Raw genomic sequence first — 25,692 nt, forward strand, 5'->3', positions numbered from 1 at the left:
TGCCATTGCTTTTGGTGTTGTAGACATGAAGTCCTTGCCCATGCCTGTGTCCCGAATGGTAATGTCTAGGTTTTCTTCTAGGGTTTTTATGGTTTTAGGTCTAACATTTAAGTCTTTAATCCATCTTGAATTAATTTTTGTATAAGGTGTAAGGAAGGGATCCAGTTTCAGCTTTCTACATATGGCTAGCCAGTTTTCCCAGCACCATTTATTAAATAGGGAATCCTTTCCCCATTGCTTGTTTTTCTCAGGTTTGTCAAAGATCAGATAGTTGTAGATATGCAGCGTTATTTCTGAGGGCTCTGTTCTGTTCCATTGATCTATATCTCTGTTTTGGTACCAGTACCATGCTGTTTTGGTTACTGTAGGCTTGTAGTATAGTTTGAAGTCAGGTAGCGTGATGCCTCCAGCTTTGTTCTTTTGGCTTAAGATTGACTTGGCCATGCAGGCTCTTTTTTGGTTCCATATGAACTTTAAAGTAGTTTTTTCCAATTGTGTGAAGAAAGTCATTGGTAGCTTGATGGGGATGGCATTGAATCTGTAAATTACCTTGGGCAGTATGGCCATTTTCACGATATTGATTCTTCCTACCCATGAGCATGGAATGTTCTTCCATTTGTTTGTATCCTCTTTTATTTCCTTGAGCAGTGGTTTGTAGTTCTTCTTGAAGATGTCCTTCACGTCCCTTGTAAGTTGGATTCCTAAGTATTTTATTCTCTTTGAAGCAATTGTGAATGGGAGTTCACTCATGATTTGGCTCTCCGTTTGTCTGTTATTGGTGTATAAGAATGCTTGTGATTTTTGTACTTTGATTTTGTATCCTGAGACTTTGCTGAAGTTGCTAATCAGCTTAAGGAGATTTTGGGCTGAAATGATGGGGTTTTCTAAATATACAATCATGTCATCTGCAAACAGGGACAATTTGATTTCTTCTTTTCCTAATTGAATACCCTTTATTTCCTTCTCCTGCCTAATTTCCCTGGCCAGAACTTCCAACACTATGTTGAATAGGAGTGGTGAGAGAGGGCATCCCTGTCTTGTGCCAGTTTTCAAAGGGAATGCTTCCAGTTTTTGCCCATTCAGTATGATATTGAATGTGGGTTTGTCATAGATAGCTCTTATTATTTTGAGATACGTCCAATCAATACCTAATTTATTGAGAGTTGTTAGCATGAAGGGTTGTTGAATTTTGCAAAGGCCTTTTCTGCATCTATTGAGATAATCATGTGGTTTTTGTCTTTGGTTATGTTTATATGCTGGATTACATTTATTGATTTGCATATATTGAACCAGCCTTGCATCCCAGGGATGAAGCCCACTTGATCATGGTGGATAAGCTTTTTGATGTGCTGCTGGATTCAGTTTGCCAGTATTTTATTGAGGATTTTTGCATCGATGTTCATCAAGGATATTGGTTTAAAATTCTCTTTTTTGGTTGTGTCTCTGCCCAGCTTTGGTAACAGGGTGATGCTGACCTCATAAAATGAGTTAGGGAGGATTCCCTCTTTTTCTATTGATTGGAATAAGCAGATTATGCCTTGCTGTCCTAATATCAGGCAGTATTATATTGGCATTGTTTGCCAGTTTTGAGAATGTAGCCCAAACAGTTTCATTCAGGCCTCCCCATGACAAGTAACATATTTTCAAGATTGCTACCTAGGGTTGAGGGGTTAGCTTGCGATTCTAGAACAAGGGAAGCATGTAAGATTTAAACTCAGGGGTTTGGCATTAGGAGCATGATGTTCTAACCAACTCTTTGAATTTAATTTTAAGCTTCCAGGAACCATATTATAGAATGACATAAAATGTTGGCTATAAATAAAGATCTTTGAGGTCATCTACTCCAAAAGAAACAAGAAAGCACAGTCCCAGACTGGAGTCAGAGATTGGTTTTAATGGCAGAGTTGGAACTGAAGCTAAAATTGCCTTATTTTCAATGTAGTATTTCTTATTCTGTTTCCATTGAATTATATTCACTTTAAGTACAAGACCACCTCCTTTCTCTATGCCTATTTCTGGACAAATTGTCACTGAATCAGGCAAATTATCCAAGAAGCATGTTGCCAGCTGTTTGATAATTTAGAGATGTCAAATAGCTGTCAAAGAGTGGGCCTAAAAATTTAACTTTTCACAGGCTATATTTTTGTTTTCCCCTTTTTATTACATTTTCATCGAAAGCTGTGACTACCATATTGTAGCCATACCTTTTCTTATATTTTATAGTCTTTATCAAGTTTGGCTGTAGCATATGCATTTCAGTTGATATTAGAGTTTACATGAGTTCAGTTGCTTCCTCTGAAAAATAAAAAGGGGTGGAAAATAAATGATATTTGGACAAAATGACCTCAAAGATTCTAGCTTTAGCATTCTATGATTTTAGGATTTAAATATTTTTTCATTGTAGGGTTTTTGACAATTCCCAATTTTTCATTAATAAAAATATGAATCATTTTATACAAATATTTTTTAATTTATTTATAAGTGTTTCCTTAGGCTACATTCCAAAAATGAGATTGCTGAGTTAAAGGGCAAGCTGACTTTTTAATGACCTCTCAATGCACAATGCCAAACTGCTCTCTATAAAGATTTATACTGCCTAGTTATATCATTATAGCAATTCATAATTGTTCCTGCTTCTTGAAAACCTTTCCAACATTGGTTCCTTTATTATTATTCCATTTTTTGTCAAGATTTAACAGATACAAGTGTAGTGTTTTTACATGGATATATCATGTAGTGGTGGAGTCTAAACTTCTAGGGTAGCCATCACCTGAATAATGAACATTGTACCCATTAAGTAACTTCTCATCCCCCTCCCCCTCCCACACTCCCACCATTTCAAGTCTCCAGTGTTTATTAATTTACATTCTATGTCCCTGTGATCACAGTATTTAGCCCCTGCTTTTATAAGTGAGAACATGTGGTATTTGATTTTGTTTCTGAGTTGTTACACTTAAGATAATGGCCTCCAGTTCCATTCATGTTGCTCCAAAAGACATGATTTTATTATTCTTTATGGCTGAATAGTATTCCACTGTGTGTATATATATATCATTTACTTTATCCAATAATCAGTTGACAAGCATGTTGATTCCATATCTTTGTTATAGTGAGGAGTACTGTGATAAACATATGAGTGCAGGTAGCTTTTTTATATAATGATTACCTCTGGGTAGATACCCAGTAGTAGAATTGCTGGATCGAATGGTAGTTCTAGTTTTAGTTCTTTGAGAAATCTCCATGCTGTTCTCCATAGAGGCTGTAGTAATTTACATTCCCACCAACAGTGTATAAGTGTTCTCTTTTTGCTGCATCCTCACCAACATGTTATTTTTTAACTTTTTGGTAGTAGGCGTCCTAACTGATGTAAAAATGCTGGGTCTGACCCACAGACCCTGGCTGAATGATGGATGAACAAATGCACTCCAACACAGATATCCAGTGAAAGAGTGGGCTAGGGGACCAGACCACTCACAGAAAGAGTTGTAACAGCTGTGGCCCTGACAAGCTGGCACTGCGGGCATTTATTTAGTACAGATTTAATGACAAAGGCCTTGAGTTAACACACTTGTGGGTAATTAACATGATTGCCCCCACACCACCTCCCAAGAGAGCAGTCCTGTGTGCGAATGATTAAAGGCCAGGTTCTGAGGCCTAAGTAAACTAACTTCTCTAGATCAGTTTCTTTACATCCCCTTGTTATCCAACCTAATCTTTCAGGCACAGGATAAGAGAATTTGGCTGCCCTCAGCTAAATCCTTTTCCAAAGCTCTTGTAAAACCACCCAGCCTTCAAAGAAGGTTTGCATCTTTCTACAACTTTTCCCACCACCCTGACCAATCTCCTACATAAAATGATATCTGATTGTGGTTTAAATTTGCATTTCTCTGATTAGCAATGTTGAACATTTTTTCATATGCTTATTGGCCATTTGCATGTCTTTTGAGAAATGTCTGTTCATGTTCTTTGCCCACTTTTTAATGGGCTTATTGGGTTTGTGGTTGTTGTTGAGTTCTTTGTAAATCCTGAATATTAGTCCCAATTAATAATTTGAACTAATGGTTCAAAAATATTTTTTCCCATTCTGTAGGTTGTATGTTCACTCTGATTATTTCTTTTGCTGTGCAGAAGTTTTTTTAGTTTACTTAAATCCCATTTGTCTGTTTTTGGTTTTTTTGCTTGTGCTTTTGAGATCTTAATCATGAATTATTTGCCTAGACCAATGTCCAGGAGAACTTTCCCTAGGTTTTCATCAAGTATTTTTATTGTTTGAGGTTGTATTAGTCCATTTTCCTGCTGCTAATAAAGACATGCCTGAGACTGGGAAGAAAAGGAGGTTTATTTTGACTTACAGTTCCACATGGCTGGGGAGGTCTCACAATCCTGGAGGAGGGCTAAAGGCACTTCTTACATGGCAGCAGCAAAAGAAAACGAGAAAGAAGCAAAAGCGGAAACCCCTGATAAACCCATCAGATCCCATTAGACTTATTCACTACCACAAGAATAGCACAAGAAACACCAGCCCCCATGATTCAATTACCTCCCACTGTGTCTCTCTTCTGCATATGGAAATCTAATTTTCCCAGAACTGTGTATTGAAAAGGGTATCCTTTCCCCAGTGTATGTTTTGTCAACTGTGTCAAAGATCAGTTGGCATAGATATGTGGCTTTATTTGTGAGTTCTCAACTGTTCCATTGGTCTATGTGTCTATTTTTACACCAGTACCATGCTGTGTTTGTTACTATAGTCTTGTAGTATATTTTGAAGTTAGGTAAGTGTAGTATATTTTGAAGTTTTTTGATGGAGGAGTCTTGAGGGTTTTCTAGATATAAGCTTACATCATCAGCAAGGAGAGATAATTTGACTTCTTCTTTTCCGCTTTGGATGCCTTTTATTTCGTTTCTTGCCTGATTGCTCTGGCTGGCTATGATTTCTAGTACAATCTTAAATAGGAGAGGTAAAAGTGAGCATCCTTATCTTGTTCCCTTCTTAGGGGGCATGCTTTCAACTTTTCCCCTTCAGTATCATGCTGACTGACATTTGTTGTATATGGCCATTATTATTTTGAGGTATGTTTTTTCTATGCCTACTTTACTAAGGGTTTTTATCATGAAGGGAGACTGAATTTTATCAAATGTCTTTTCTAATCTATTCTAATGGCCCTATGTTTTTACCCTTAATTGTTTGTGTGATGAATCACATTTATTGATTTGTATATTTGAACCATCCTTGAATCCCTGGAATAAAACCCACTTGTGTATTCTCTTTTTGATGTGTTGTTGGATTCAGTTTGCCAGTATTTTTTTTCTTGAGGATTTTTGCATCTATTTTCATCAGAGATATTGGCCCATGATTTTCTTTTTTGTTGTGTCTTTGCCTGGTTTTAGAATCAGAGTGATGCTGGCTTCATAGAATGAGAGGAAGAATTCTCTCCTCCATTTTTTAAAACTGTTTCAGGAAAATTGGTACCAGTTCTTCTTTTCACATTTGGTAGAATTCATCTGTGAATCCAAGTGTCCTGGGTTTTTTTTCTGTTCTTGTTGGGAGACTTTTTTAAATTATTGATTCAGTCTCATTATTTGTTATTGGGCTGTTCAGAGTTTCTATTTTTTCCTGGCACAATCTTGAGAGGTTGTGTGTTTCCAGGACTTTATCCATTTCCTCTAGGTTTCCTAGTTTGTAAGAATATGGTTGTTCATAGTACTCTCTGATGATATTTTGTATTACAGAGGCATCAGTTGTAGTGTCTTATTTTTCATTTCTGATTATGATTTTAGATTTTCTTTCTTTTCTTGGTGAGTCTAGCTAGCTGTTTATCAATTCCATTTGTCTTTTCAAAGAACCAGCTTTTCATTTCATTGATCATTTGTATTGTTTTATTGGCCTCAATTTTATTTAGTTCTGCTCTGATCATTATTTTCTTCTGCTAGCTTTAGCTTCAGTTTGTTCATGTTTTTCTATTTTCTTGAGGTACAATGTTAGGCTTTTAATTTGTGATCTTTGTATTTTTTGATGTAGGCATTTAATGCTATGAACTTTCCTCTTAGCACTGCTCTTGCTGTCTCTTAGAGGTTTTGGTATGTTGTTTATGTTGTGTTTCCATTTCCATTTGTTTAATTTTTTTAATGTATGCCCTAATTTTGTCATGGACCCAGAGATCAATTAGGAGCATGTTGTCTAATTTCTATGTGTTTCTATTGTTTCAAGAGTTCCTCTTGTTATTGATTTCTAGGTCAATTCTGCTTGATTTGAGAAGATACTTGATGTGATTTCCATTTTAAAAAAAATATTGAAACTTGTTTTGAGGCCCAACATATGGTCTATCTTGGAGAATGCTCTATATGCTGATGGGTAGAATGTATATTCTGCAGTTGTTGGGTACAATGTTTTGTAAATGTCTGTTAGGCCCATTTGGTCTAAAGTCCAATTTAAGTCCAATGTTTCCTTTTTTTATTTCTGACTTTTATTTTAAGTTCAAGGGTATGCATGCAGAATGTGCAGGTTTGTTACATAGATAAATATGTGGCATAGTGGTTTGCTGCACAAATCATCCCATCACCCAGGTATTAATCCCAGAATCCACAAGCTATTCTTCCTGATCCACTTATAAATGAGAACAGGCAGTATTTGGTTTTCAGTTCCTGCATTAGTTTGCTAAGGATAACGGCCTCCAGCTCCATCCATATCCCTGCAAAGGACATGATCTTGTTCCTGGCTGTGTAGAATGCTATGGTGTATATGCACCACATTATCTTTATCCGGTCTATAATTGATAGGCATTTACATTGATCCATGTCCTTGCTGTTATGAATACTGCTGCAATTAAGATACACATGCATGTGTCTTTATAATAGAATGATTTCTATTCCTTTGGGTACATACCCAGTAATGGGATTGCTGGGTCAAATGGTAGTTCTGTCTCTAGATCATTGAGGAATTCCCACACTGTCTTCCCCAATGGTTGAACTAATTTACATTCCCACCAACAGTGTAAAAGCATTTCTTTTTCTCCACAATCTCTCCAGCATCTGTTATTTTTTGACTTTCTAATAATAGGCATTATGACTGGTGTGAGATGGCATCTCATTGTAGTTTTGATTTGCATTTCTCTAATGATCAGTGATGTTGAGCTTTTTTCATGTTTGTTGGCTGCATGTATATCTTCTTTTGAGAGGTGTCTGTTCATGTGCTTTGCCCACTTTTTAATGGTTTTTTTTTTCTTGTAAATTTGTTTAAGTTCCTTGTAGGTGCTGGATATTAGAAATTTGTCAGATAAATAGATGGAAAAAATTTTCCCCAATTCTGTAGATTGTTCACTCTGATAGTTTCTTTTGCTGTGCAGAAGCTCTTTAATTTAATTAGATCCCATTTGTCAGTATTTGCATTCATTGCAATTGTTTTTGGTGGCTTTGTCATAAAATCTTTGCCCATGCCTACATCCAGAATGGTATTGCCTAAGTTTTCATCTAGAGACTTTGTGATTTGGGTTGTTGTTGTTGTTTGTTTGTTTTTGACAGAATTTCAGTCTTGTTGCCCTTGCTGGAGTGCAATGGCACGATCTCAGCTCACTGCAACCTCTGCCTCCTGGGTTCAAGAGATCTCCTACTTTAGCCCCCCAGGTAGCTGGGATTACAGGCATGTACCACCACGCCCCGCTAATTTTTGTGTTTTTAGTAGAGACAGGGTTTCACCATGTTGGCCAGGCTGGTCTCGAACTCCTGACCTCAGGTGATCCACCCACCTCGGCCTCCCAAAGTGCCAGGATTACAGGCATGAGCTATCATGCCCAGCTGATTTTTGGTTTTAGATTTAAGTCTTTAATACATCTTAAGTTGATTTTTGTATATAGTGTTAGGGAAGGGTCAAGTTTCAATTTGCTGCATATGGCTAACCAGTTCTCCCAGCACCATTTAGTGAATAGGGAATCATATTCCCATTGCTTGTTTTTGTCAGGTTTGTCGAAGTTCAGATGGTTGTAAGTGTGCCATCTTATTTCTGGTTTCTCTATTCTGTCCATGGGTTTATGTGTCTGTTTTTGTACCAGTACCATGCTATTTTAGTTACTGTAGGCCTTTAGCAAAGTTTGAATTTGGGAAGTATGATGCCTCCAACTTTGTTCTCTTTGCTTAGAATTGCCTTGGCTATTCAGGCTCTTTTTTGATTCCACATGAATTTTAAAATAGTTTTTTTTAATTCTGTGATAAATGTTAATGGTAGTTTAATGGGAATAGCATTAAATATATAAATTGCCTTGGGAAGTATGACCATTTTCACAATATTTATTTCTCCTATCCATCCATGAGCATGGAATGTTTTTCTACTTGTTTGTATCATTTCTGATGTCTTTGAGCAGCGGTTTTTAGCCATCTTTGAAGAGATCTGTCACTTCCCTTGTAAGCTGTATTTCTAGGTATTTTATTCTTATTGTGGCAATTGTGAATGAGAGTTTACTCGTGATTTGGCTTTTGGATTGCCTATTGTTGATGTACAGGAATGCTAGTTATTTTTACATAGTAAAGTTGATTTGGGATGGACAGTTCTGTAGATGTCTGTTAGGTCTGCTTGATCTAGCGCTGAGTTAAAGTCCCAAATGTCTTTGTTAATTTTCTGTCTTGATGATTGGGCTAATATTGTTGGTGAGGTATTAAAGTCTTCCACTATTGTTGTGTGGTTGTTCAAATCCCTTTGATTGTCTCTAAGAACTTGCTTTATGAATCTGAGTGCTCCTGTGTTGGGAACATAGCTATTTAGGATAGTTAGCTCTTTTTGTTGAATTGAACTCCTTACCATTATGTAATGCCCTTCTTTGTCTTTATTTATATTTGTTGGTTTAAAGTCTGTTTTGTCAGAAACTAGGCCTGCAACACTTGCTTTCTGTGTTTTCCATTTTCTTGGTACCTCAATCAGTCCTAGATTCGGTCTCTGTACATAATCCCATATTTCTCAGAGGTTTTGTTCATTTCTTTTTATTGTTTTATCTCTATTCCCTCACAGCCCAACTCGTTTTTCTTCTTCCTGGGGGCTGTGGTGGGAGCTGCCTTTCTGTGAGGATTCATGGGGTGGCTGGGCCAGCATCTGTCCAAAGGGAGGCACTTCTCCATTTTTTGTGTGTTTTTGCTTGAGATGGGTCTCTTGAAGACAGCATACCTGTGGGTCATGGTTCTTTATCCCACTTGCCACTCTGTCTTTTAATTGGGGCATTTAGCCCATTTACATTTAAGGTTACTGTTGTTATGTGTAGATTTAATCCTCTCATCCTGACGTTATCTGGTGGTTTTGCAGACCTGTTTATGTGGTTGCTTCATAGTGTCACTGGTCTATGTATTTCAGTATGTTTTTGTAATGGCTAGTAACAGCTTTTCCTTTCCATATTTAGAGCTTCCTTCCTGCAGGGCAGATCTGGTGGTGATGAATTCCCTCAGCATCTGCTTGTCCTAAAAGGATTTTATTTCTCCTTCACTTAGGAAGGTTAGTTTGGCTGGACATGAACTTCAGGGTTGGAAATTCTTTTAAGAATGTTAAATATTGGTCCCAAATTTCTTCTGGCTTATAGAGTTTTCCCTGAGAAGTCTGCCCTTAGTCTGATGGAATTTCATTTGTATGTGACCTAGCCTTTCTCTCTGGCTGCCCTGAATATTTTTTCTTTCATTTTGACCTTGGAGAATCTGATGATTCTCTGTGTCTTAGGGAGATCTTCTCATGGAGTATTTACTGTGGCTCTCTTCATTTCCTGAATTTGAATGTTGGCCTGCCTAGCTAGATTGTGGAACTTCTCTTGAATTATATCCTGAAGTGTATTTTCCAACTTGGTTCCATTTTCCCTGTCTCTTTCAGGTACCCCAATCAGTCATAGATTCCATCTCTTTACATAATACCATATTTCTTGGAGGTTTTGTTCATTCCTTTTTATTCTTTTATCTCTATAGTTGTCTGCCTGCTTACTTCAGAAAGACAGTCTTCAAGCTCTGAGATTCTTTCCTTTGCTTGGTCTATTCTCCTATTAATACTTCTGATTGCATTGTGAGGTTCTTGTGTTTTGTTTTTCAGCTCTATCAGGTTGGTTCTTTTTTCCTCTCTATACTATTTTGGCTGCCAACTCCTACATTGTTTTATTATGATTCTTAGCTTTTTTGCGTTGGTTTACAATATGCTCCTTTAGCTCAGCAAAGCTCATTTTTATTCACCTTCTGAACCCTACTTCTGTCACTTCAGCCATCCCAGCCTCAGGTCAGTTCTGATCTCTTGCTGGAGAGGTGCTGCAGTCATTTGGAGGTAAGGGGGCTCTGTGGCTTTTTGAGTTTTGAGTGTCTTTGCACTGATGTTTCTCATCTTTGTGAACTTATCTACCTTTGAGTTTGAAGTTGTTAATTTTTGGATGGGGTTTTCGTCTTTTGTAGTTTTGTTGTTGGTGGTTTGTTTGTTTTTCTTGTAACAGTCTGGCCACTCCTGCCTAGGGCTGCTGTGGTTTGCTGGGGGTCCACTCCAGAGCCTAGTTGCCTCAGTTTTTCCAGTATCTGGAGGCATCACCATTGAAGACTGCAAAACAGTAAAGATAACAGCCTGCTCCTACCTCTGGGAGCCTGCCTGAACACACCTGTAGAATGTGGCTGGAGTCACTGGTTGGGAGTTCTTACCCAGTCAACAGGAAGGGGATCAGACACCCACTTAAAGAAGCAGGCTGGCTGCATTTTGGCCATAAAAAGGAATGAGTACAAGGACGTGGATGAAGCTGGAAGCCATTATTCTCAGCAAACTAACACAGGAACAGAAAACCAAACACTGTATCTTCTCACTCATAAGTGGGAGTTGAACAATGAGAACACATGGGCACAGGGAGGGGAGCATCACACACTGGGGCCTGTCGGGGGTGGGGGGCAATGGGAGGGAAAGCATAAGGACAAATACCTAATGCATGTGGGGCTTAAAACATAGATGACATGTTCATAGGTACAGCAAACCACCATGGCACATGTATACCTATGAGACAAACCTGTACAATCTGCACATGTATCCCAGAACTTAAAATAAAAACAAAAAGAAGCAATCTGGCTGCATTTTGGTAGAGTGGCTGTGCTGTATTGGGGATCCCTTCAGCCACCAATTGGTTTGGATTTCCAAGGCCCACAGGATGGAACAACTGTGATGCTCAAACAGCAAAGGTGGTACTCTCCATCCCAGGAAGAAATTAGAACTCTATTGGCTATAAGACACAGGTGGGGGTGGCCAGAGTTTCTGGCTGGGAGGACAAACCAGCAAGGAGGAATGTGCTGGGGTCCATTTAAAGAAGCAATCTGGCCACACCTCAACAAAACAGCAGTACTGTGCGGGTGAACCACCTCTGCCCCAGGCAGCTTGGATTCTCCTAAGCCCACAGGCTAGAATGGCTGAGTTGTGCAAACTGCAAAGTTGGTGGCCCACCCCACCCTCTGGGTACTCTGTCCCAGGAAGAAATCAGAATTCTATCCATAGAACATGGGTGAGGGGGAGGAGCCAAGATGGCCGAATAGGAACAGCTCTGGTCTACAGCTCCCAGTGTGAGCGACGCAAACACGGGTGATTTCTGCATTTCCATCTGAGGTAATGGGTTCATCTCACTAGGGAGTGACAGACAGTGGGCACAGCTCAGTGGGTGTGCACACCATGCATGAGCCGAAGAAGGGTGAGGCATTGCCTCACTCGGGAAGTGCAAGGGGTCAGGGAGTTCCCTTTCCTAGTCAAAGAAGGGGGTGACAGACGGCACCCGGAAAATTGGGTCACTCCCACCAAAATACTGCGCTTTTCCGACGGGCTTAAAAAACGGCGCAACAGGAGAATAATATCCCGCACCTGGCTCAGAGGGTCCTATGCCCACGGAGTCTCACTGATTGCTAGCACAGCAGTCTGAGATCAAACTGCAAGGCGGCAGTGAGGCTGGGGGAGGGACGCCCGCCATTGCCCAGGCTTGCTTAGGTAAACAAAGCAGCCAGGAAGCTCGAACTGGGAGGAGCCCACAACAGCTCAAGGAGGCCTGCCTGCCTCTGCAGGCTCCACCTCTGGCGGCAGGGCACAGACAAACAAAAACACAGCAGTAACCTCTGCAGACTTAAATGTCCCTGTCTGACAGCTTTGAAGAGAGCAGTGGTTATCCCAGCACGCAGCTGGAGATCTGAGAATGGGCAGACTGCCTCTTCAAGTGGGTCCCTGACCCCTGACCCCTGAGCAGCCTAACTGGGAGGCACCCCCCAGCAGGGGCAGTCTGACACCTCACATGGCCTGCTGGGTACCCCAACAGACTTGCAGCTGAGGGTCCTGTCTGTTAGAAGGAAATCTAACAAACAGAAAGGACATCCACACCAAAAACCCATCTGTACAACACCATCATCAAAGACCAAAAGTAGATAGAACCACAAAGATGGGGGAGAAACAGAGCAGAAAAACTGGAAACTCTAAAAAGCAGAGTGCCTCTCCTCCTCCAAAGGAATGCAGTTCCTCACCAGCAACGGAACAAAGCTGGACGGAGAATGACTTTGACGAGCTGAGAGAAGAAGGCTTCAGATGATCAAATTACTCTGAGCTATGGGAGGATAGTCAAACCAAAGGCAGAGAAGTTGAAGACTTTGAAAAAAATTTAGAAGAATATATAACTAGAATAACCAATACAGAGAAGTGCTTAAAGGAGCTGATGGAGCTGAAAACCAAGGCTCGAGAACTACGTGAAGAATGCAGAAGCCTCAGGAGCTGATGTGATCAAATGCAAGAAAGGGTATCAGCGATGGAAGATGAAATGAATGAAATGAAGCGAGAAGGGAAGTTTGGAGAAAAAAGAATACAAAGAAACGAGCAAAGCCGCCAAGAAATATGGGACTAGGTGAAAAGATCAAATCTACGTCTGATTGGTGTATCTGAAAGTGACGGGGAGAAGGGAACCAAGTTGGAAAACACTCTGCAGGATATTATCCAGGAGAACTTCCCCAATCTAGCAAGGCAGGCCAACATTCAGATTCAGGAAATACAGAGAATGCCACAAAGATACTCCTCGAGAAGAGCAACTCCAAGACACATAATTGTCAGATTCACCAAAGTTGAAATGAAGGAAAAAATGTTAAGGGCAGCCAGAGAGAAAAGTCGGGTTACCCTCAAAGGGAAGCCCATCAGACTAACAGCGGATCTCTAGGCAGAAACTCTACAAGCCAGAAGAGAGTGGGGACCAATATTCAACATTCTTAAAGACAAGAATTTTCAACCCAGAATTTCATATCCAGCCAAACTAAGCTTCATAAGTGAAGGAGAAATAAAATCCTTTACAGACAAGCAAATGCTGAGAGATTTTGTCACCACCAGGCCTGCCCTAAAAGAGCTCCTGAAGGAAGCACTAAACATGGAAGGGAACAACTGGTACCAGCCACTGCAAAATCATGCAAAAATGTAAAGACCATCGAGACTAGGAAGACACTGCATCAACTAACGAACAAAATAGTCAGCTAACATCATAATGACAGGATCAAATTCACACATAACAATATTAACTTTAAATGTAAATGGACTAAATGCTCCAATTAAAAGACACAGACTGGCAAACTGGATAAAGAGTCAAGACCCATCAGTGTGCTGTATTCAGGAAACCCATCTCACGTGCAGAGACACACATAGGCTTAAAATAAAAGGATGGAGGAAGATCTACCAAGCAAATGGAAAACAAAAAAAGGCAGGGGTTGCACTCCTAGTCTCTGATAAAACAGACTTTAAACCAACAAAGATCAAAAGAGACAAAGAAGGCCATTATATGATGGTAAAGGGATCAATTCAACAAGAAGAGCTAACTATCCTAAATATATATGCACCCAATACAGGAGCACCCAGGTTCATAAAGCAAGTCCTGAGTGACATAAAAAGAGACTTAGACTCCCACACAATAATGGGAGACTTTAACACCCCACAGTCAACATTAGACAGATCAATGAGACAGAAAGTTAACAAGGATATCCAGGAACTGAACTCAGCTCTGCACCAAGCAGACCTAATAGACATCTACAGAACTCTCCACCCCAAATCAACAGAATATACGTTGTTTTCAGCACCACACCACACCTATTCCAAAATTGACCACATACTTGGAAGTAAAGCTCTCCTCAGCAACTGTAAAAGAACAGAAATTATAACAAACTATCTCTCAGATCACAGTGCAATCAAGCTAGAACTCAGGATTAAGAATCTCACTCAAAACCGCTCAACTACATGGAAACTGAACAACCTGCTCCTGGATGACTACTGGGTACATAACGAAATGAAGGCAGAAATAAAGATGTTCTTTGAAACCAATGAGAACCAAGACACAACATACCAGAATTTCTGGGATGCATTAAAAGCAGTGTGTAGAGGGAAATTGATAGCACTAAATGCCCACAAGAGAAAGCAGGAAAGATCCAAAATTGACACCCTAACATCACAATTAAAAGAACTAGAAAAGCAAGAGCAAACACATTCAAAAGCTAGCAGAAGGCAAGAAATAACTAAAATCAGAGCAGAACTGAGGGAAATAGAGACACAAAAAACCCTTCAAAAAATTAATGAATCCAGGAGCTGCTTTTTTGAAAGGGTCAACAAAATTGATAGACCGCTGGCAAGATTAATAAAGAAAAAAAGAGAGAAGAATCAAATAGATGCAATAAAAAATCATAAGGGGAATATCACCACTGATCCCACAGAAATACAAACTACCATCAGAGAATACTACAAACACCTCTACACAAATAAACTAGAAAATCTAGAAGAAATGGATAAATTCCTCGACACATACACTTTCCCAAGACTAAACCAGGAAGAAGTTGAATCTCTGAATAGACCAATAACAGGAGCTGAAATTGTGGCAATAATCAATAGCTTACCAACCAAAAAGAGTCCAGGACCAGATGGATTCACAGCCGAATTCTACCAGAGGTATGAGGAGGAACGGGTACCATTCCTTCTGAAACTATTCCAATCAATAGAAAAAGAGGGAATCCTCCCTAACTCATTTTATGAGGCCAGCATCATCCTGATACCAAAGCCTGGCAGAGACACAACCAAAAAAGAGAATTGTAGACCAATATCCTTGATGAACATTGATGCAAAAATCCTCAATAAAATACTGGCAAACCGAATCCAGCAGCACATCAAAAAGCTTATCCACCATGATCAAGTGGGCTTCATCCCTGGGATGCAAGGCTGGTTCAATATATGCAAATCAATAAATGTAATCCAGCATATAAACAGAACCTAAGACAAAAACCACATGATTATCTCAATAGATGCAGAAAAGGCCTTTGACAAAATTCAACAACCCTTCATGCCAAAAACTCTCAATAAATTAGGTATTGATGGGACGTATCTCAAAATAATAAGAGCTATCTATGACAAACCCACAGCCAATATCATACTGAATGGGCAAAAACTGGAAGCATTCCCTTTGAAAACTGGCACAAGACAGGGATGCCCTCTCTCACCACTCCTATTCAACATAGTGTTGGAAGTTCTGGCCAGGACAATTAGGCAGGAGAAGGAAATAAAGGGCATTCAACTAGGAAAAGAGGAAGTCAAATTGTCCCTGTTTGCAGACAACATGGTTGTATATCTAGAAAACCCCATCGTCTCAGCCCAAAATCTCCTTAAGCTGATAAGCAACTTCAGCAAATTCTCAGGATACAAAATCAATGTGCAAAAATCACAAGCATTCTTATACATCAATAATAGACAAACAGAGAGCCAAATCATGAGTGAACTCCCATTCACAATTGCTTCAAAGGGAATAAAATACCTAGGAATCCAACTTACAAGGGACGTGAAGGACCTCTTCAAGGAGAACTACAACCACTGCTCAAGGAAATAAAAGAGGATACAAACAAATGGAAGAACATTCCATGCTCATGGGTAGGAAGAATCAATATCGTGAAAATGGCCATACTGCCCAAGGTAATTTACAGATTCAATGCCATCCCCATAAAGCTACCAATGACTTTCTTCACACAATTGGAAAAAACTACTTTAAAGTTCATATGGAACCAAAAAAGAGCCCGCATCACCAAGTCAATCCTAAGCCAAAAGAACAAAACTGGAGGCATCACACTACCTGACTTCAAACTATACTACAAGGCTACAGTAACCAAAACAGCATGGTACTGGTACCAAAACAGGGATATAGATCAATGGAACAGAACAGAGCCCTCAGAAATAACGCCACATAGCTACCACTATCTGATCTTTGACAAACCTGAGAAAAACAAGCAATGGGGAAAGATTCCCTATTTAATAAATGGTGCTGGGAAAACTGGCTAGCCATATGTAGAAAGCTGAAACTGGATCCCTTCCTTACACCTTATACAAAAATCAATTCAAAATGAATTAAAGACTTAAACGTTAGACCTAAAACCATAAAAACCCTAGAAGAAAACCTAGGCATTACCATTCAGGACATAGGCATGGGCAAGGACTTCATGTCTACAACACCAAAAGCAATGGCAACAAAAGCCAAAATTGACAAATGGGATCTAATTAAACTCAAGAGCTTCTGCACAGCAAAAGAAACTACCATCAGAGTGAACAGGCAACCTACAAAATGGGAGAAAATTTTCGCAACCTACTCATCTGACAAAGGGCTAATATCCAGAATCTACAATGAACTCCAACAAATTTACAAGAAAAAAACAAACAACTCCATCAAAAAGTAGGCAAAGGATGTGAACAGACACTTCTCAAAAGGAGACATTTATGTAGCCAAAAAATACATGAAAAAATGCCCACCATCACTGGCCATCAGAGAAATGCAAATCAAAACCACAATGAGATAACATCTTACACCCATTAGAATGGCAATCATTAAAAAGTTAGGAAACAGGTGCTGGAGACGATGTGGAGAAATAGGAACACTTTTACACTGTTGGTGGGACTGTAAACTAGTTCAACCCTTGTGGAAGTCACTATGGCGATTCCTCAGGGATCTAGAACTAGAAATTCCATTTGACCCAGCCATCCCATTACTGGGTATGTACCCAAAGGACTATAAATCATGCTGCTATAAAAACACATGCACACGTATGTTTATTGCCGCATTATTCACAATAGCAAAGACTTGGAACCAACCCAAATGTCCAACAATGATAGACTGGATTAAGAAAATGTGGCACATATACACCATGGAATACTATGCAGCCATAAAAAATGATGAGTTCATGTTCTTTGTAGGGACATGGATGAAATTGGAAATCATCATTCTCAGTAAACTATCACAAGAACAAAAAACCAAACACCGCATATTCTCACTCTTAGGTGGGAATTGAACAATGGGAACACATGGACACAGGAAGGGGAACATCACACTCTGGGGACTGTTGCGGGGTTGGGGGGAGGGGGGAGGGATAGCATTAGGAGATATACCTAATGCTAGATGATGAGTTAGTGGGTGCAGCGCACCAGCATGGCACATGTATACATATGTAACTAACCTGCACGTTGCGCACATGTACCCTAAAACCTAAAGTATAATAATAAGAAATTAATTAATTAATTAATTAAAAAAGAAAAAGAAAAAATAAGGGTCAGAGAGATATAACATTGCTGGCTTTGAAAGTGGTAGAAGGTGGTGACTTAATACTGGAAAAGACAAGGAAATAAAATCTCCCTTTGAACCTCCAGAAAGGAACAGATCTCTGATGAAACCTTGATTTTGGCTCCATGAGAATTATGTTGGGCTTTTAACCTATAGAACTCTAAAATAATAAATGTATTGTTACAAGCCAAAAAAAAAAAAAAAAGAGAATATGGGTGAGGGTGCCTGGAGGCCCTGGCTGGAAAAGGAATGGATTGGGGTCCTGCTTAAAGAAGCAGTCTGACCATGTATTGGTAAAGCAGCTGAGAGTCCTAACTGTTTGGACACTCCGTGACCCACAGGCTGGAATGCCTGAGTCATCCAAACAGCAAAGTTGATTACCTAGCCCTCCCTGCAATGACTTCATCCCACCTCAGGCAGGTGCTACCCTGTTGCCAGTGGCTGGATGGAATTCCAAGACAGTTGGTCTTATCTTGTGAGATGCCATGGAAGTGGGGCCTGCAGACCAACGCTGCTTGACCCCCTGGATTCATCCGTCTTCCCAGGGGTATGTATGGACCTGCCTGCCTTGCCTGAGTTGTAGTCACCTTTGCCGGGGATCTTGGGGCCAGAGTATGTAAATCTCCTGTGTCTCTGTACATGCCTGAGCTGCTTTTACAAATCCTTTTGAACATAGCTTATATTTACAACTGCTTTTCTGGGAATGGTCATCTCATAGAATCACACATAGTCCAGTAGTTTTCAAACCCAACTTTTGATATTTACTTGAGAAATATAATAAACATCAATGCATGAGCCCCACTCCAAAACAATCAGAATCTCTGGGAGACCTGCAGGCCCAACACCACATGGAAGCCACCAAGTCTTGGGGGTTGTGTCCTCTGAAGCAACATCCTGAGCTGCATGTCAGCACCTTTTAACCATGACTGGATCTGGAGTAGTTGGGACACAGGGCACCAAGTTCCAAGGCTGCACAGAGCAACATGGCCCTTGGCCTGGCCCATGAAATCATTTTTCCCTCTTAGGCCTTCAGGCCTGTAATGGGACAGGCTGCCATGAAGGTCTCTGACATGGCCTGGAGACCGTTTCCCCATTGTCTTGGCTATAAACATTCAGCTCTTCGTTACTTATGCAAATTTCTGTAGCCAGCTCAAATTCTTCCCTAGAAAATGGGTTTTTCTTTTCTACCACATTGTCAAGCTGCAAAATTTTCAATCCTTTATGTTCTGCTTCTTTTTTAAACATAAGTCCCAATTTCAAACCATCTCTTTGTGAACGCATATAATTGAACACTTTCAGAATAAGCCAGGTCACCTCTTGAATGCTTTGCCGCTTAGAAATTTCTTTTGCCAGATATACTAAATCATCTCTCTCAAATTCAAACTTTCACAGATATCTAGGGCAGAGGCAAAATGCTGCCAGTCTCTTTGCTAAAGTATAGCATAAGTGACCTTTATTCCAGTTCTTAATAAGTTCCTCATCTCCATCTGAGACCACCTCAGCCTGGACTTCATTTTTAATATCACTATAAGCATTTTGGTCAAAACCATTCAACAAGTCTCTAGAAAGTTCCAAACTTTCCCACTTCTTCCTGTCTTCTTTTGAGACCTCCAAACTGTTCCAACCTCTGCCTGTTACCCAGTTCCAAAGTTCCTTCCACATTTTCAGGTTATCTTTATAGCAGTACCCCACTCTGCCAGTACCAATTCTCTGTATCAGTCCATTCTCACACTGCTATAAAGATACTGAGACTGGATAATTTATAAACAAAGGAGGTTTAATTGACTCACAGTTTTGCATGGCTGGGGAGGCCTCAGGAAAGTTACAATCATGGCAGAAGGTAAAGGGGAAGAAAGGCACATCTTCACAAGGCAGCAGCAGAGAGAGAGAGCAAAGAAGGGACTGCCAAACATTTGTGTAGGCATCAGCTCTCATGAGAACTCCCTCATGAAACTATCATGAAAACAGCATGGGGTAACCTGTCCCCATAATCCAATCACCTCCCACCAAGTCCCTCCCTCAATATGTGGGGATTACAATTTGAGATAAGATTTGGGTAGGGAGACAGAGACAAACCATATCAACCGTAATGAAGAAAACAAGGTATATAAGATCAAGTGACTTGCCTATAAGTCCATGAGGTGTTCCAAACCTGCTGTGTAGTCTGCATCATTTTTCATTCTTTTCATGCCTCTAAAGTTAGAGAGGCTGGTAAGCTTGGAAAATGATGTGCCTCTATCAACAGTAAAGATATTTTTCCATTTTCTACAACATTGTAAGTTCTGGCCATTAATGTATAAGCTTTTTTTTTTTTTTTTTTTTTTTCCTGAGACGGAGTTTTGCTGCTGTTTCCCAGGCTGGAGTGCAATAACACAATCTCGGCTCACTGCAACCTCCGCCTCCTGGGTTCAAGCAACTCTCCTGCCTCAGCCTCCTAAATAGCTGAGATTACAGGTGCCCATCACCATGCCCAGCTAATTTTTGTATTTTTAGTAGAGATGTGGTTTCGCCATGTTGGCCAGGCTGGTCTCAAACTCCTGACCTCAGGTAATCCACCCACCTTGGCCTCCCAAAGTGCTGGGATTACAGGAGTCAGCCACCGCACCTGGCCAAATGTATAATCTTAAAATACCACTAACATAGTATGATTTGAGAACCATCACAGAATCTCACCATCCCTAAACATCCTTCTTGCTGATCTTTCACAGTGCCTGAAGTTTATTCTGCTAATCATTCTTCTAAGCTATGACACTGTTGCCAGAATACAGGAATGGAGAGAGAGTGGGCTGTTAACATACCTGCTGTCACCTTGGAAAGCAGCAACAAAGCCCTGAAGAGCTGGCCTGGGGTAGACGTATTAATGAAAGATGCAGAAAAAGGAAAAGCCCAGAATATAGGGCAAGCTCCCAGTAAAAGTCCTGGGTAGAATGGTGCCAAAGACTAGTTTTCTTATTTCAAAGTGGTGCCCAAATGCTTGACATATCTACATTTTATAAAATCCCTTAAGTAATATGGTAAAAAGAGCACTAGAGTTGTGAAACAGAAGACTTGAGTTATTTTAGTAGTTCAGACTATGTGGCCTGGAACAAATCCACCTCTTTTTCTTACACATCAAATGTGAAGATTAAATTAGAGTATCAGATATCCTGACTGCTTCTAAATGTTTGATACTCATAGTGAATCAGTTCAATTGCCCTGGTGTCTAGTGTAGTTATGGCTAATACATTAATGCCTCCCCCTTACCACTGTGGCTGGCAGTATTTATAAAACATACAAGCCCTAGGCCTATTGAGAACCCAAGCAGTTGGAACTGCCATACATTTAAGGAGGACACAAAGAAACCTAGGGTCAAAGAAAGTCTGTTGAAGTAATTTAAAGGGAAGGAACTGTGAAAGGAGATGGTATTTTTCTTTTAAAACAGAAATATTGCTTTATTGAGTGGAGGTTGTGAGATGACAGGTAAGAAGATCCCACACTTATAAGAAACTTCCTAAAGAATTTTAAAATGAAAATGGTTCTAGAAACACTCATCCACCTGAAATGAGTTAGGCGCCTGTTGCTTGTCTCCAAGCAAAGGTTGGACTGGATAAAAAGAACCCCAGCAAGTACCCTAGAAAGTACCCTAATGTGGGCCAGGTGTGGTGGCTCACGCCTGTAAGCCCAGCACTTTGGGATGCCAAGGCGGGTGGATCACGAGGTCAAGAGATCAAGACCAGCCTGACCAACAAGGTGAAACCCCATCTCTACTAAAAATACAAAAATTAACTGGGCCTGGTGGTGCACGTCTGTAGTCCCAGCTACTCAGGAGACTGAGGCAGGAGAACCACTTGAACCCGGGAGGTGGAGGTTGCAGTGAGCTGAGATGGTGCCACTGGGCCCCAGCCTGGCGACAGAGTGGGACTCCATCTCAAAAAGAAAAGAAAAAAGAAAAAGAAAAAGAAAGTACCCTAATGTGGTACTTTTTTCCCTACTTTGTCTTTTTTAAGTGCTATTTTTTAAACTAAATGTTTAGCAAACTAGGAAAAAGTATAAATAAGAAAGCAATATTCATCCCAATCCTAATATGCAACCTTCTCCTGCATGTCCCTGCCTTCCAAAATGTTTGTACATGGTACAACACCAGTATATAGACCCAGAGGTTAGTATGAAGGCAAAAGGCATTTTTTCCTGAACAAAAGCCAAAAAGGGAGCTGCTATTTTGTCAAGAAAGGGAGTGACAGCCCTTAGTACAGTGGTTCATGTTCAGGGTACTGAACAAGAACAAAATAGGGCTGATGGTGTTATTTCAGGCATTGGAGGGAAGACCACTGGGTAACGTTGACACTTCTACAATAATTGAGAGGATAATGGGGGCCAGAAGTGCCCTTTGTCAAGAAATGGCAGGGAGTCTGGGGTAAGAGCTAGCAGAGTTAATGTGCATCCATGCCATTAGCATGGGCTTTAAAGATGTTAGAATAGGCAGCAGAGTTATAGGCATTGCACCCAGGTCCCAGCCACCAGGCTTGGTGGATGGTAGGGAACTGTGGCAGCGTTCCAACAGGGAGAGGCCAATGAGCATAAATACTGTTCTCTTGCTTTCTTTTAACTGTCATTAAGAGCACATTCAATCCAATGAGTCTACAATTTGGGTTGACAGAAGAACAAAGGGACTCAATCTTTAGCCCTCTGGGAGAACTATTGAGAAACCAAGTAACTATTTAAAACTCTGTGCAGCTGGGCAGGAAGGAGAGTCCAGCTCTGTTGGAAAGATTTGGCAGCTTTGTAAGGGAAGGAGATCCAGTACCTGACCCAGAGGCTGTGTGCCGCCACCCGCCCCCACCCGCCCTGCAACCCAATGAAAAAAAGAGTATAGGGTCAACCAGCTGCCCTACAACATATCAACTGGTCCACCGACATTTATTTTAGCACTTCCACCCTAGTGGAGAACCTAGGTGCCAGTGTTTTCTAGGCCCTCCAAAGACAGTAAGCCCTTACGGCTCTATAAATGTATACTTCCTCTCATCCTAGATAACCCCTCCCCAACTGAAACTCACAATCTCTACCTCACCTCTCCATCTCTTTCACACACACACCACACACACACACACACACACACACACGTTTTTATTTTTAGAAGACTCGGAGAAGGGCTGTGACAAAAGCTTATGCTCTAGCCAAAGTCTGTGCTAGTTCTCTGCCAGCCAGGGGCCAGGCCACTGAACTGACATTATCTCCCTCCTCCCACTCTACGTGACCTCACCTCTGCTAACATTCATCTCTACCCAATCCTAGACTCTAGCATCCCTCACTCATTGCTTGTCTGCTTCTCTCCTTCTTGGCTAGTTATTGTGGTTGCTACAACAGTTACCGTTAATATTTAGTTCCTACAGCATGCCTACCCATATCCTGTCCACAGATCCAGAGGCCTAAACCCAGAGCTGTCTAGAGAGCAGGATCCAGAGTCAACTGAAGCAGAGTGCAATGAAAGGGGTGACTTGAAGCTGGAAGATGAACCCTGAGTGGCTTTACAGAGGTAAGTACATACATTCTTATTGGTAGTGTGAGGGAGAATTAGACCTTCCCTGGTCATAGGTTCAGTGATACTCAGATTAATTCATTTTCTCTAGATGATAGATAGATAGATAGATAGATAGATAGATAGATAGGTAGATAGATTATATAGAGAGATATATATAGATAGATAGATAGATTATATATAGATACATAGATTATATATATATATATTTTTTCCCCATGAGCAAAGGAGAAACCACCTCTTATCTCCCCAGAACTTTTGCTTGTCATACTACCTCTCCCTTGACTTGTAAGTTTTTTGCCTATCTGCTAAACTAGGCTCCCTAGTTTCTCAGAAACTATTGAATTGAATCAGGAGTTCCCTTTAACTGAAGAGACCCAGATTGATGAACAATACAGCCTTCTAAACCTTGAGATGAATAGGAATTTCATACTAATCCCTGTGACTGCAGGTGGACATTTCCTTCTAGAGGTAAGAGCTGAAGTGGCTGAGGTGTGGATTCCATTCCTGAGGGTTGAAACCACTCTGGTATTTCATTTAGATAAGTTCACATTGAAAGGTTGGGGACATGTTAGAGGAAATTAGGTTTTTCCAGTGTGAAATGAACTCAGGATACCCTTTCCACTTCTCCCCTCCTAGGTAGAGTATCCGATATTGTTTACTGAACAAATTTAAGGAACTATCTGATAAACAAGCCCTATAAATGGAAGCATTTAAAACATACATTGGATCATTTTTACTACTGTGGGAAAGTGGTGTTTAACCTTCCCATATCACAGTCTCACCTTCCATAAAATCAGGATTAATGCACAATCCTGATTCTTTCCTTTCTGAAACATGCAATAATAAATGTCTGCAAAGCACTTTGACCTCTAAGATATTAAATACACAAATTTTGTTTGCATTTGGATCTCTATTTTTTGTCCTAGGTGTATTTTTAAACAGGGTCTTCCTAAATTTTTTCAATTTTTTTGTAGAGAAAGGTCTTGCTATGTTGCCCAAGCTGATCTCAAACTCCTAGCCTCAAACAGTCCTCCCAGCTCAGCCTCCCAAAATTCTGGGATTACAAGCATGAAACACCAAACCTGGCTGGGATTTTAAATTGATACATAATATTTTACATATTTATGGGGTACATGTGAGTATTTGTTACATGCATAGAATGTTTAATGCTCAAGTTGGGATATTTGGGGTATCCATCTCTTTGAATATTTATAATTTCTATCTATATGTTGGGAGTATTTCAAGCCCTCTCGTCTAGTTACTTAGAAATATACAATACATTGTTGATAACTACATTCACCCTACTCTGCTATCATACTTTAGAACTTATTCCTTCTATCTAACTGTATGTTTGTACCTATTAACCAACCTCACTTCATCCCTCCCTCCCATGTACACCTACTTCCCAGCCTCTGGTATTTATCATTCTATTCTCTACCTCCATGAGATCAACAGTTTTAGCTCCCACAAATAAGTAAGGACATGCAATATTTGTCTTTTTGTGTCTGGTTTGTTTCACTTAACATAATGTCTTCCACATTTATCCATGTTGCTGCAAATGACATGATTTTATTATTCTTGTGGCCTGATAATATTCCATTGTGTGTATATACCACGTTTTCTTATTTGTTTATTTAATTTATTTGTAAGGATTCAGAGGGTACATTTTCAGTTTTGTTACATGGATATATTGTGTAGTGGTAAAATTTGGGCTTCTAGTGTATCCATCACCTGACTAGTGAACATTGTGCCTAACAGGTAATTTTTCAACCCTTATCACCCTCCAACCCTTGCCCCTTTTGGAGTCCCCAGTGTCTGTTATTTTCTTCTGTGTCTATGTGTACACCTTGTTTAGCTCCCACTTATAAGTGAGAATACACTGTATTTGGTTTTCTGTTTTCTTTTTTTTTTTGTTTCAAGTTTTAATCAAAGCTTGTATATAAGATTACTTTATTCCTGCATCTTCTCAATTGTTTCTTCCTTGTATTTGCCCTTTTCCTTTCCTACTTGGCGAGATTTGGCTTTCCATTCAAGGATCTTTTTGCGGTCTTTGTCCAGTTTTAGCCTAGTGATAACCACCTTGCTGGGGTGAATGCCTACGTGGACAGTTGTGCCATTAGCCTTTTCCCGCTGCACCCGTTCAATGTAGATAACATTTCTTCCGGTAAACCTGGACTACTTTGCCAATTTGCTGACCTTTATAGTGTCCACGTACAACCTGAACTTCATCATCCTTTCGGATGGGCATGGATCGCACGTTGTATTTCTGTCTCAGCTCTTTGGAAAGAGGAGAAGACATAATTCTGGCTCCGGTCGGAAGTCATAAAGGGATTAAACTTCATTTTGGCCACTCCCGCTTCGGTGATGGCCGCAAAAGGGCTGGTTTTCTGTTTTCAAGTTATTTCGCCTAAGATAATGGCCTACAGTTCCATCCACATTGTTGCAAAAGACGTAATCTCATTCCTTTTAATGATTGCATAGTATTTGGTGGTGTACACACACACACACACACACACACACACACACACACACTCACCTCACATTTTCTTTATCCAGTCATCCACTGATGGACGCTTAGGTTGATTCCATTACTTTGCTATTGCAAATAGTGCT

General features: G+C 40.2%; 1 pseudogene; it reads right to left on the reverse strand.

The window, feature by feature from the left end:
* Nucleotides 1-24,975: 24,975 nt before the first annotated feature.
* Nucleotides 24,976-25,378, reverse strand: LOC112130827 (large ribosomal subunit protein uL24-like; annotated as a pseudogene).
* Between the last annotated feature and the right edge of the window lie 314 nt (nucleotides 25,379-25,692).

The sequence above is a fragment of the Pongo abelii genome, chromosome X (assembly GCF_028885655.2).
Source record: "Pongo abelii isolate AG06213 chromosome X, NHGRI_mPonAbe1-v2.0_pri, whole genome shotgun sequence".
Taxonomy (NCBI): Eukaryota; Metazoa; Chordata; class Mammalia; order Primates; family Hominidae; genus Pongo; species Pongo abelii.